This window comes from Mustela erminea, chromosome 13 (genome assembly GCF_009829155.1).
Source record: "Mustela erminea isolate mMusErm1 chromosome 13, mMusErm1.Pri, whole genome shotgun sequence".
NCBI lineage: Eukaryota > Metazoa > Chordata > Mammalia > Carnivora > Mustelidae > Mustela > Mustela erminea.
This window is the reverse complement of record NC_045626.1, coordinates 58604122-58618497: the sequence shown is the minus strand read 5'-3', so window position 1 is coordinate 58618497 and position 14376 is coordinate 58604122. Positions and strand designations below refer to the sequence as shown.

The following is a 14376-nucleotide window of genomic DNA, read 5'->3' as shown; positions in this document are numbered from 1 at the left end:
AGGACTGCAGAGTCACCTGGCAAAGTGTGCGGATATCGAGAGGGTGAAAAATTGGAAATAACAATGCAGTCTATCACATCACCCCATTGGAAAGCGAGTCAGTGGCCTCGGGCAGGGCTTCTCAGACACTGAGACTCCTAAGAATGGCCTCCGCAGCTCATCAAAGATTCCGGTTCAGTAGGTCTGGGATGGAGCCCAAGGATTTACATTTCTAACAAACTCCCAGGTGATGCTGTCCCTGCCGATCCCCACGCCGCACATCTGGTCACAAAGAGCCACATCATACTCCAAGGTACTGAGCATCAGATCCATGGGACAGTTGGTAGAAATATTTTAATTCTCCAGGTAATATCTAATATCTCACAATGCAATGCTAGGACACCTCCTTAGCTGTGGAGGGAGAAGACTATCTAGATCCATCTATCTAGGTCTATCAAGACAGAGCTTGGGGGAACCCACCCTTGTTGCTCCTGACCTCAGGTCACAGAGAACACTCAGCTCGTGTTGAACTTCTCAGCTTCTTTCTCTGTCAAATAAGGATTATGGCTTCTAAAAAGCATTTTATCACCCTAACCCCAACACATGCGTGCTGAGTTAGCCCTTCTTTCCACTGAGCTCATACATGATCTCTATTAAAATAGTTAAGGCAAGATGTTCCAATTATCTCTTTCCACCTGGTAAGCTCTGTGATAGCTACCTCCATGTCTTCTCCATGGGTCTCCCTGATGCTTGACACTTATTAGTGTCCCAACTCACGTTTGCTGAGTGAAAAAATGAGAGGAGGAACAAGATGGGCTCTCCTAGGAAGACGGGAAGGACTCTTGTGAAACCATTCGAGAACACTGCAAAGGATCTGATTGCCCACCCCGTGCTGGGCCCCTGCCCAGCTGTGGCCTCCAGCCTTTCCTGAATTCCCATAAAGCAGTGGTTTTCTGCATGCATGAGAGAAGCACCAGGAGATATTTTAAAAATCTCAATGCCCAGGCCACCATCCAAACCACTTAAATCGGAAGACTTGGGGTGGGACCAGGCATTGGTAATTTTTTAAGCTCCTGGTGATTTCCACATGCATCCAGGACTGAGGACAGCTGAGTGTCAGAGGACAGTCAGCTCCCCAGCTCCGCAGGCAGCAGTGACACCTGCAAGGCAGACACAGGGGGACGGATGAGTCATGGATGGAGCTTAACCGTCACCGCCAGGGGCACTGCAGCTATTTAGAAACAACAAACAATCTGGAGAAATAAGAAACAGATTCTCCCAACCTTGTTATGAAAACAAGGGATTAGCTGTTATTGCATAAAAGCTGGTGCCTCACTAATCCTTACAGAACCTGTTTTGTCGAGAGTTCCAAAGAAGCGCCGGGTCCTTGGAAGGCCCTCTCAGCTAGCGAATGGCCTGCCCAAAGCCAAAGAGAGGGCACCTGGCAGTGGGGCTGGTCTACGGGCCCCCTGAGACCAGAAGCTGTCAGGGGGACAGGCCCTGAGGTCCCAGAGCAGGGCTGAGCACGGGAAGAGGAGCATACTGAAATCACATGCCGTGAAAGTTGGAGAAAGCCCAGAAAAGAGGAGGAGGAGAAGAGAGACCCAGATGAGCAGGGGTGGACAGGGGACAGTAAGGTGGAGAAGGGCTGAGAGGGGAGGCTGGCTGCTCAGACCTGCCCCACATCTCCCAGCTGCCAAGACCCCTGTCTAGCAGCCATGGGAGAGAGAATCCAGGGTCCTTATCTTTCCCACTGTCCCACGGAATGTTCTATGCACGTACTCCCCAGATGGCTTCATGCCCAGGGATGGGAGATTGTGTTCTCCAAGCAGGGAATGCGTGGAACCCCAGTGAGGTTCAAAGTTCCATGTCACAAACACCCAGTGATTCAGATGGAGGACAACAACGCTGGTGGCTCCGGGCCACTCATACAGAGACGATCTCTTTGGTTTCTTACCGCCCAGAGGGATAAGCACTGACTTGTAGAATAAGAAAAACCCTCTGCAGGTGAACATGAGCTAGGTAGCAAGCAGCTTGGCTTAATCAGAGGCCCCTGTAGCTGAACGCTGGAAAGGTTCCTCACACCGTTATTGGGAGCAGGGAGCCCAAGTACAGTGGAAGTTCAGACCCAGAACCAGGCCCATTGGAGACCCGAGGTCTGGCTCCTTAGCATCTCAGTGAGGGATGGATAGCGGACTGGTGGACAAAGGCCGTCACCTGGCCTGTGCCATACTGTCAAGAAAACACAACAAGACCATTCCCAGCCATTTCATTTATGGTAGGGACCCCAGCCCATCACATCAGAGGGAGACTAAGCAAAGCACCCACCTTCTCCTCCTGCAATTCGAGGAAGGAATAAGGATGTTGCAAGAGCTGGGGTTTTCCGCTTTGGCCAGAGTAGAGGGGACACGCCACTTGAACTTCTGATAATATTTTGCCCTCTCAGGGATTTGATGGCAAATCCACTTCGGAGGGGGCCAACAACTGGGCCAAGGCCACTCATTCCTGCTCTCTGGACAGCAAGCAGCCGTGTTGCCCTGGTTCTCCTGCTGGGGACACCATCTTGCTGGTTCACCCTTGTATGTCAAGCACTACAAGCCTCAGGCAGCCCCAAAGCCTGCCTTCTGGGTCAGGAGCTCTGCAGTCATGGTGTCCATTTAGCAACCAGGAGGGTCCAAATCAGGCAAACACCGGGCTCAGTGGCATTTGAGCTCCACATGAGGCAGTAGACACTGCCAGAGGGTTGTAGTGTTGAGGGCGGGAGGTGGGGGTTTAAAAAGATAAAACACACAGAGCCCTTGCAACCCTGCCAGGCACGTGGCAAGGGCTCGATGACCAAGGGAATCCACATCTGCTCATGGGGTTCCTCAAGATGACCAAGGCAATCCACATCTGCTCATGGGGTTCCTCAAGAGCCAGTCTACATTCTGGTCAATTGTCCTTTGCAGCCACTGGTCCCAGGACCCAGTTCTTTTTAAGAAGCAACCTGAGAAGAAAGCTAGTGCTTGGCTGAGAGTCCAGCTCTGATGCACGGAGGCTGGCTCAGAACTTTTCTCCCCTCTCCCACCACCCTGTGGGCTCTGCGAGAGCCTTAAGTTCCCGGGCAAGGGGCTAACAGCCTCCAAAGCCCCACGTCCCTCTGCTACCCCTTCTTCCCCACCACTCTGTATTTGGAGTGGCCATAGGGAGTATGGCTATGGGGGGAGTCATGCTCTTGTGTGCTCGTCTGTTGATTTGATTTGCTTTTGGAGAGAGAAAGAAGAATTTCATGGTGTGCCAAATCTCTTTAGGGCGCTGAAAACATTCAAGAACTGGGTCCATAAGCCTCTGCCACACTCACCCATATTTGCCCCCTTCCTGCCTGTTTCCCCCCCACCCCTCTGTGTTGTCATCTATTTCTACTTCCCCTCTTCCTTGTTGCCTCTTTCCTTTCTTCTTCCTTGTTATCCTCCTCCCTTTTCATCCCTCCCTACACCCACACCCCGTGGGACCATTCTGGGCAGAGGGTTGATGGTTATTGGTTGGGGGGGCGGGTGGGAAAAAGGGAGACTTTCCAGCTCCTTCTCACCATATCAGACTATGTTCACATACATCTGCAGTAGGTCAAGCAATTTCATTTCACTTTATTGTGCACATTGGGATGAAAGTCTCCCTAAACTGAACTTGAGAGCTTATTTTTTAAACTTGTAAAGTGAAATGCGTCTGGAGTAACTGAAAATAACCAGTGAATCTGGTGACCATTTGCCTTTCTGTTATGAGAAGTAAACTAAAAGCCACGAGAACGGCATGGGGGTGAAACAGGACTGGCCTCATAGAGGAGTAAACAAATCCGATGATAAATATTTACTACGACCAGCAAAGTATAGGAGGTCTTCAGAGTTTCTGCCCCAGACTCTATTTAGATGTTCCTGAGGAACAGCTCAGCAGGACAGCTCTGGATAGAGCCCCATCCCCCACCGCACCCAACCTCCGGCAATCAAGGGCATCCACCTGCCTGACCCTCCACCACCACCACCCCCCCGCACCCACCCATCAGAACTCCTCCCCTACCAGCGGAGAAGTGGCCACAACGATATCAGAACCCTGGTGTGGGCCCACGGGGTCTGGTTCTAACAGGGCGGGTGACAACTTTCCAAATGAGATGGGTCCAAACCAGCAACTTCCGTCACCTCCTGACCCACCTCCAGGGACCTCTTGCCATGGCCCGAGCCTCTCCTCCACCCCCCAGAAGACTTTGGAGCCATTGCCCTCACCTGTGTGCATCTCTCTCTTGCTCTCGATCTCGTGTTCTCTCTCTCTCTCTCTCTCTCCCCAGTCTCAGCATTTTGTAAGCCAGCTTGTCCCATGACTGCCATGCCACCTGGGACATCATTGTGTGCAATGCAGGTGAAAAGTGTTCCTGCCCCCAAACAGATGGGCCTTTAAGAAGATGAATGATTTTTACTAGACCTTGTCTCCAAAACAGTCACCAAAAAACAATTCCACACTCCAGGGTTCTGACCTAAAGCCTTCTGATCACAGCTACCCCCCATTAAATGTCAAACTCTTTCCAGAACACCTCCAAAATGAGACGAGTTCAAGACTGCACAGCAGAGGCTGATGAACTCAGCTACCTTGAAATGGGCATGCAATGAGAAAGAGTCTTTGAGAAATATATCCTGGTAGAAATTTCCATGCCAGAGCCCAGTTGAGTTTGGCCTTTAAATTCTTTAAGAGATTTAAAAATAACAAATCCCATTCTTCCTGCCGTGGGAGTGACAGACAGTGTGGGAATAGTTTCTGGGACTTTAAGGTGATGAAGGTCTCTCCTGCCTCCCCAAGGATCTATTTACATTCATCCCTGCCTGCTGGTTTCCGCAGATTCCTGCTGGTACACAGTCTAGCAGCTGCATGGCCTGGCCTGGCCTGGCCTGGCCGGGCTGGGAAGGGGACAGGGTCATGCCCACCAGACCTGTCATAGGGTCACCAGCTGACAAAGGCATCGCTTTCATGAGTTGTTTTGACGACAGTTTGACTTTCAACTCACTAATTTCTTTCCTTCTGCAGCATTGTTAGAGAAATACAAATCCAGTTTCCTATTTTAACGGACCCACCAATTAAAAAAAATAATAATAAAATAAATAAATAAATTTTTTAAAAAATCTTGCGTAACCCTGTGGATTGCAGGGTGTTTAAATAAAAATTGGGTTGCTTTTTGTTCAAACAGCCAACAACATCGGAATTGCTATTTCCCCAATATTTTGGTCCCTCCCTGGGTGGAAGAGAGAGTAAACAAGCTGCCAGAGGTCAAACCTTTCACCGCGGTAGAAGGGGCTGGGGCTGGAACAGGGGCTTCTGTCCCCTTGGTCCCTGCTCTTCAACCAGAGCTATCTCCCCACAGTAGCCGCTGGGAGGCTTTCATTCTTCTGCCCTCCAGCAATGCCACACTTGCAGAAAGAGCAGAGCCCGCCTATTCCCCAAATTCTCCAAAGCAGATGCCCACAAAGCCCCCCGGGGACTGCAGCACAGGCTTGATGTCATTACTTCGCTGTGTCCCAGAGCGACACTCGCATTCAGTCATCTTTGGGATGGAAGAGAGCAGCCGCCTTCTTCCAAGTCCTTCTCTTCTCTGCCTCCTTCAACTAACACGTGTTTCAGGCCACGTGCAACTGGAGCAGCAGACCATGTTGAGTGGTGGGGTATACAGGCTTTATGGTGGGGCTGGCCCTTGCCCCATCATTGCAGGAGCTAGGTGAGGCATCCGAGCAAGCTGGCCACCTCTGGGCCTGGTGTGCAACCGGCCGGAAGTCAGCAGGCCAACCCCCAGGAGGGAAAGAAGGACAGAAGCGGTGGAGACCAGCAACCGATGAGAATGCATCTGCCTCTCACTGCGTCCTCCAGCCGTGATGACGGGGGTGACCTGCAGAGTAAATTAGAGACAGACGAAGAGATGCAGGGGAAGCCAGATCTGTTCAGATCTCACTGCTGCCCCACCCAGCAAGGTCAGCCAGCAGGTCAGGGACTTGGGGCTCCCTCCACACTGGGTGGTGCCTGACCCGCTGTGACCCCCTGAGCATTTGACCATTTGGCCACTAGTTCGCGCCTTCCAAATCCCATACAAATTTCTCCTGTGGCGATCGGTTTATTCTTTCACCCAATCTACCCCATAAGTGGTTGGACGTGACTTCAAACCCTTGCTCTCTGTAGCTCACATCGCATAGACAGAGCCCCAAAAGGAAGCCTGATTCCAAGGAGGCTGACCCCAGACTTAGGTTAATGTCCAATCTGTACGTCAAGCCTGATTCCAAGGAGGCTGACCCCAGACTTAGGTTAATGTCCAATCTGTACGTCAAAACCTATTTTGAAGGGACTTTTCTTTAATATTTTCTTTAATATTTTCTACTGTGTACTATTTCACACAAAACTTTTTGGAGACATGTAATCATGAGTAAGATACCCTTATTTCTTGCTCAGGCAGCAAATCTCACCCCAAAATATGCAAATACTATTGACACACTGAGAGTCACATCTTGTCACTCTTCTACGAACTCTAGACAGGCTTTCAAAATAAATCACCGTCTTCTATTACAAAGCGTGGCTTTAAATGATTAAACCGGGGCACCTGGGAGGCCTCGGTTTAATCAGTTAAGTGTCTGTCTCTTGATTTCAGGTCAGGTTAAAACCTCAGGATTATGAGATAGAGACCTGTGTTGGACTCCGCACTGGGCATGGAACCTACTTAGAATTCTCTCTCTTCCTCTACCCCTCGCCCCTTAAATAAATAAATAAATAAACAAACAAATAAATATTTAATATATATTTATTAATATACATTTAATAATATATGTATATATTATTAAAATTATTAATTTAAAGATTAAAATATATATTATATAAAATTTATATATAATTAAAACCTAAAATATCTATTATTCACATACAAAATTATATATTTTATAATTTTTAAATTATATTTTATAATATATAAAATATATATAACATTATGTATAATATTATATATATGTATATATATATAAACAAAGTAACTACTGACCCCTCCATAGTTAATCTACGTAACTTAAATGGTGATCCATCCCACTGTGCATAATGCAGGGCCATCTCAGGCTCAGATCAAAGGCAGCACACACCAGAGCTTTCCCTGAAAAGAAGACAAGACCTCTCATGTGGTCCTTAAAGGTTCTGGTTGATGAAATCTGGCAAGACTTTCTTCTGTGCATATACATGAAACACACACAATGATGAATAAAGTCTGTCCAGATGGGTAAAAACTTTCTGATCTGTGTTATGAATAACAAAAGGACCCAGAAATCAATAGATTGCCTGCGGGTGTGGTGGTTTTAATTTCCATTAGTTGATTGAAGTGTCCGAGCCACCATGATGAATGAAGCTGGAGTTTCACTGTACTGGGGGAGTATGTCCCATAATCCCAGGAAACCCTTGCAATATCCCCTGTCTGATTAAATGAGCTTTCTTGTAAGTTCAAAATTCACTAGATCAAGTTTACTGTCATTGTTGAAAATTTCAATGAAACAGATTGGTCCACTTTCCTGCTCTATAACACAGGCCTAGCACATGCTAAGCAATAAATAGTAATAAATGAAATAATTAATATGTTTTCCATTATTGATCTAATATTTTGGAGGGCTTCAAATTTATACTCTATACACAAGAATTCTTTTCCCATACCATAAAAACAAAAGCTACATAACGATTACTGGCTGGATATCCAATAAACTTATAATATGCTTTACAAGATTATTTTAAATAAATCCCTACTATGAATTTTTCTTCTTACCTCTTGCTTTTTGGACAAAGAATTTCCTGCAGAGGTTATTCTGGTAAATTGAGGACAGCCATTGATTTATCAATTCAGTAAATTTTTTACACTTCCTTTGTTATACACTCTATGTTGGCCTTGAAAAACAGTAAATATAGAATTCAGCCTCAACCCCAAAAACATATGGTCTAGATTTCAAGATATACTACAAAGCTATAGTGATCAAAACAGTATGGTACTGGCACAAAAATGGGCTCACAGATCAACAGAGCAGAACAGAAATTCCAGAAATAAACCCACATTTATATGGTCAGTTAATATTCAATAAAGAAAGCAAGAACATACAATGGAAAAAAGAGTTTTTTCCAACAAATGATATGGGGGAATACTGGACATCTACAAGCAAAAGAATGAAATTAGATCACTTTCTTACAACATAAATAAACAACTCAAAATGGATTGAAGACATAAATATGAGATCTGAAACCATAAAATTCCTAGAAGAAAACATAGTCAGTAATCTCTTTGACATTCAGCCATAGTAAACACTTTTCTAGATATATGTCCCTTGGCAAGAGAAACAAAAGCAAAATTAAACTATTAGGATAATACCAAAATCAAAAGCTTTTGCATAGTGAAGGAAACCATCAACAAAACAAAAGACAACCCACCAAATGGGAGAAGATATTTGTAAATCATATATTTGATAAAGGGATAATATCCAAAATATATAAGGAACTTATACAACTCAACACCAACAATAATAATAATAATCATCATCATCATCCAATTAAAAATGGGCAGAAGACATAAACAGACATTTTTCCAAAGAAGACATACAGATGACCAACAGACACATGAAGAGACGCTCACCATCACTCACCAGCAGGGAAATGCAAATCAAGACCACAAGGAGATATCACCTCCTGGCTGTCTGAATGACTAAAATTAAAAATACAAGTGTCAACAAGTGTTGGTGAGGATGTGGAGGAAAAGGAACCCTCATGCACTGTCAGTGGGAATGAAAACTGGTGCACCCACTGTGGAAGACAGTATGCAGTTTCCTAAAAAACTTAAAAATAGAAATACCATATGATTCAGTAATTTCACTAAGGGGTATTTACCCAAAGGAAATGAAAACATAAATTTAAAAGATAAGATATACACTCCTGTGTTTATTGGAATATTATTTATAGCAACCAAGATATGGAAGAAACCCAACCCACTGTCCATCCATAGATACATGGATAAAGAAGATATGTTTTATAGATAGATAGATATAGGTATAGATATAGATAGATACAGGTAGATAGAGAGAGATAGATATAGATATAAACACAATGGAATATTACTCAGTCATAAAAAAGAAGGAAATATTGCCATTTGCAACAACATGAATGGATCTAGAGGGTATAAGGCTAAGTGAAATAAGTTAGAGATATACAAATACCACATTATTTCACTCATATGTGGAATTTAAGAAACAAAACAAAGACAAACAAAAAATAGATTCTTAAATACAAAGAACAACTGGTGGTCACCATAAGGGAGGTGGGGGGGGGGATGGGAGATATGGGTGAGGGGAATTAAGAGTACACGTGTCTAGATGAGCACTGAGTAATGTATAGAATTGTTAAATCATCATATTGCACACCTGAAACTACTATAACACTATATGTTAATTATATTTGAATTTTTTTAAAAAATTAAGCAACAAAAAAAGAATGCTAACTAAAAACAAACAAAATATATATTAAAAAATCTAATTGATGATGTAGAGAACTGAAATAAACCAGGAATTACAAGATAGTGGGATAAGTCAAAATAACAAATGCTTTAGGTAGGAGAGGGGCTATAGTGGGAGAGGGCCACCCTGGTGGAAAGGGATAGTCTATTCCTGCCACTGTTTAGAATTGCTAGTAAGAGATGACAAATTGACTTCCAGTCAATTTTATCATTCTCTTAAAATTCTCTGCAGACCATGCACCTCTTATTTCCTGCACTGCTTCCAGGCCACCCCTCTTCCCCAATGGCCCCTGATTGGCAATGGCACAGGAAAGTAAACTCACAGAGCAGGAGAGGAGAAAACATGGGCAAACATGAGCCCCAGCTCCTCAGAGACCATCCCTCAGAAAGCTAACAAGGACTTCTGGGGCAACTGAGTTTTCGGATTAAATCCATTGTCATCTGGCCATAATTGGGACATTAATCTTCCTATGAAGTCATTTGTGGCTGAGTTGGAAAGTCATGGCAAAAATCAGGGAGCAGGACAGAAGTCTCCAGCAGTTCAAAGGGGCCCAAAAGGAGAATGATCTACCCAATGGAGGGGGACATATCATTAAAGGCACTGGACAAGAGCCGTATCTGTCTTACCAGAGAGATAAGTGGGTTTGGGAGTCTCTGGGCAGAGGAAACCCATTGGGTAAAGCATGGTACAGCCTGGCACTGGGGGTCACCTGTTGACACAGAGGGACCTAGGAGCAGGTACAGTGGAGAAAACTACATTCACAGGCCCAAGTTGTTCCAATCATACTTAAGAGGTTTTCAAGGGGTACCTGGGCAGCTCAATTGGTTGGGTATCTGACTCTTGGTTTCTGCTCAGGTCATGATCTTGGGGTTCTGGGATCGAGCCCTTGGTTAGGCTCCCCACTCAACAGGGAATCTTCCCAGGAGTCCCTCTCTCCCTCTCCCATTGCCCAAACCCCAGCTCACATATACGCACTCTCTCTCTCAAATTAAAAAATAAATCTTTAAAAAATTTTTCTCAATAACTGAATCAAGTATCTGCTTTTGAATTTAAATTTTAAATAATTAAGATTAAATGAACAATTCAGTTGCTTAAGGCACTGCCACATTTCCAGTGTTCTTGACATAACCCTCTGGCCAGCTGGCCACTCCTCCAGACACCACTTATGACCGTGCAGGGCCATGGAATCCAATGACACACAGCTGTCCATGGGCACCCTGGGCCAGAGACCACTGCACATGGTGGAAAGAAGCAATGGTGTCAGCGGCTATTGGTGCCATAGCCAGGGAGTGGAGGGTCAAGGATGAAGGAAAACTGAAGAAAAGTAGAGAATCAAAGTATATTTCTTGGATATTGACTTTGAAGAGAAGGAGAAAGTAGAGTAACCACAGTGAATGCAGAACCACAGGACCTTGGATTATTGTTTGGTGAGACAGGAGAGTTTCAGGAATACTGGCAAGAAAGAAAGAAGCAATACCGAGAGAGACGTTGCGGTATTGGTGGATAATGAAGGCAATCTTTGAGACTTTATTTTCTGAAATCCCTGTGGTAATGATAGTCATACAATCAAGTTTATTGAACGCTTCCCATGAGTTGGTCATGCTCGTCTCATGTATTATCACATTTAATCAACATGTAATTACAGAATCATAGAGTTTGCATTGAGAAGAGAAGCAGAGCCTGGAACGGTCACTGTTAAATCAGTTGGAACTGACACATAATCATAATCAGAACATAATCCCCGAGGAATATGCTAGCATTTGGATCTCCGAGCCAAAAGGAAAAGGGTCCCAGTTACACTGACATACTCTTTCACACGGTGGACTCTTGCTTGCCCCTATGTACAACCACCACAAAGCAGCTTCTGACTGGGAAGCAGGGTGGGAAAAGCAGGAAGAAGAAGAGACAGGATCCTGAGTCTCTGTCCCGGTGCACTGCCATCCCCCAGGGTTACAAACTGTGGCGAAAATGTTGCCTGCAAGGAACACGTAAAGATGGCCGCTCTTGGTGGAGCCAAGCTTCCACCTATAAAATTCCCTCGTCTGTCCCCCTGTGACCAAATCATGTGCAAAGTCCCAGGCAAGATCCCTCTGTCAATGCCTGGAAATCGTAAGGAAAAATGGTTCCTCTGAACCAGCTCGGCAGAAAGGCAAACATCTGCTTGCACATGCAGAAAACATGTCTAGCCCACTTCAAAGACGTCGTGCATGTCTTAACCACCAAAGGAAGGAATTCTGAAAAGAAAGCCATAAATAAGTCTTACGGGGGGAAGACATGTTCAGCATTTTTGATTGCGGTGTTGAAAGGCAGAGGGTTTTTTTTTTCCCCCCTTTTTACTCTTGCTGATCTTGAGCCAATAAAGCTATTGACATAATTTTTTTAACTGATTACCAGAAACATTTTTTTTTTAAGTTTGCCCATCTGGAATAACAATCCCAGTACCCAAGAAAGAAGGCAGTAGCCTCACCTGCTTTACAGAATCCCTCTGCTCTCCAGTTCCAAAAGCTCTGCATGAGAGAGATTCTTTGGGCCACAGTGGCAAGCACCAGAAGGAAAACCACAGGTGAGAAGGTTAATCTCAGTGTTCATTGCCCCCCATAGGGTCGTGCCCATTTGTTTGCATGAAGAGGACTGGCTCAGGGGATGGGCGATGCCAGGTCTGTACAAAGCCCATTTTAGGACTCTACAGGAACAGCTAATACTTTTGTGGGCCAAGCAAAGTTCTAAATGCTTCACATATATACATATTTAAATTCCTTTTCTCCTCACAATAGCCCTTATAGGCACAGAAAGGTTAACTGGCTTTCCCAAAGTCACACAGCTGTCAAGGCCCAGCATTCGACCAGGCTGACTCTCAGTCTACAAAGTACCTGCTAATCCCAGGTGCCTCCCTTCAACCCAACTCTTCTCCGGACTGTTCTTGCACTTTAAAGCCCGCTGGGCCCAGTGAGAAGGGACTGACCCAATTAAGAAAAAGTCCCTCAGTTCTTCCAAAGCCAAAATTCCAACCTATGTACCTACCTAATGGATATATAGATGCCATTTTAAAGGTCAAGGTCTTACTCACATGTGAAGAAGGGGCTTCTTGCTACCATTTCCAAAGGTGGGCCTATCCAGATGGACAATTGGTGGTGTTCATTGGTCATTAGTCCCATCTATCTCAGTGTGTAGGAAATAATGGGGGTTTCTTCATTAATAGGGTTCTGGCTCTGGCTGCTTCCAGAAGGAGCCGGGGAAGCAGGACATCACAAAAACTAGGGAGCTCTGCAGAGAGGGCCAGGAGTTGTGGAAACAGGAGGTCTATGAGGACCTATTATGCTTTTCATCCCTGTGCTTGGGTCTTATCACCCTGGAGAAAGGACTGACCTACTACTAGAGGGGATGTCAACAAGACTGGTCAAATATGATAAACTCTACCTGCATGAAATCAAAGATACCCCTGAAAAATGTCTCTTCCTGAAGCAGTAAGCTTTCTGAACTCAAGATGGAAAATCCCAGGAAATATACATACCAGGGGCCCAGAAAGTTCTAGAACTATCCCAAATGTCAGAAATAATGTCTCCAACCTCCTAACCGAAGCCATGGAACTGGGCCAACTGAATTCTGAGTACCTGGAAAAGAAAGAGAAGGGCTCCTGGCCCAGGCTGAAGGGCACGGCCCCATTCTGGGGGCTGCCCTCACTGGCAGGCAAGCTGGCCCAGGCTCCCAGCCAGCTGCTGGACTGAAAAGGAAAGAGTACCAGGGAAGCAGCTCTGCAGGCTGGTCAGGTTCTTCGGAACTGTAAGTCCTGGTCAGTGTCTTGCCCCTCGAGTTCTGGCCCCCATCGCAAGGACAAGGAGGACAGAAACCGGAAAGCGGCTGAGACGTGCTCTTGCCTTTCTCTGGTCCGCCCCACTCACCGTGGCAGGACTCTTAAAACGATACGTGCCCCACATCTTCCTGCTTGACCCTCAAGTCCACGTGCAGCCATGCTGCTCTTCCTATCTACAGAAAAGGAGCCAAGCACAGAAAGGTTGTAAGTGCGGTTTGCAACTCGAAATCTCCTCTCTGAACCCCGTCAGGTGGGGTCTGCCTCCTTACTTCACAAAACCCTGGTATATTTATCAACCTGATCAATTTCCGATCACGGATCCCAGGACTCACGAGCTGGGCAAGGTGTCAGAGACCTAGCCCAACCCCTTCCACTCCTCAGAGGAAAACAGGGTCCCAAGAGCTGAAGGCGGTGCTCCATTACTCACAGGCTACTGTAGCAACGAATCACCACAACCCCCACAACCCGATGCCTTAAATCGACACCCACTTATCACTCCATTTCCCCAGGTCAGAAGCTCGGTGAGGTGTGGCTCAGCTGGATCTCTGTTGAGGGTCTTATGGGCCCAAATCAAGGTGTCAGCAGGGCTGCAGACCTTTCGAGAAGCTCTGGGAAGACTCCTTCTCAAGCTCATTGAGTGCGTTGACAGAATTCAGGTCCTCATGGTTCTAGGCCCAGAGTCCCCATTTCTTTGTAGTCTGTCATCCGAGGCTCACCTACATTCCTGTCTCACTGCCCTTCCCTCCTGAAACCAGCAAGACATATGGAACCCTTCTCTTGATGTGACTCTCTCCAAATCCTCTTTCTGCCTCATCTCTCAGACTCCAGCCGGAGAAAGTGCTCTGCTTCCGAGGGCTTGTGTGATTCAGTTGGGCCCACCGAGACCATTCAGGATCATCTCCCTCTGATAAGGTGCTTAATGAAATCCGCAAAGTCCTTTCGCTAGGACATGATCACATGGTCTAGGAATAAGGACATGAACATCTTCTGGCCAGGCAGTCAGTTAGAAACCCAGAATAGGTGTTCAACCCCCTCCCCCCCAGGTCAAGCATGCTGTGTGGC

The 14376-nt window shown here is 45.8% G+C and overlaps 1 long non-coding RNA gene across 1 annotated transcript in view; it reads right to left on the bottom strand.

Moving 5' to 3' along the window:
• The window catches only part of LOC116572062, a 43731-nt gene that overhangs the window by 17222 nt on the left and 12133 nt on the right, over window positions 1–14376 (bottom strand). The window contains exon 2 of the long non-coding RNA XR_004278114.1: window positions 4233–5878. This is a non-coding gene — a long non-coding RNA (uncharacterized LOC116572062). The remainder of the gene's footprint in view (window positions 1–4232; window positions 5879–14376) is intronic.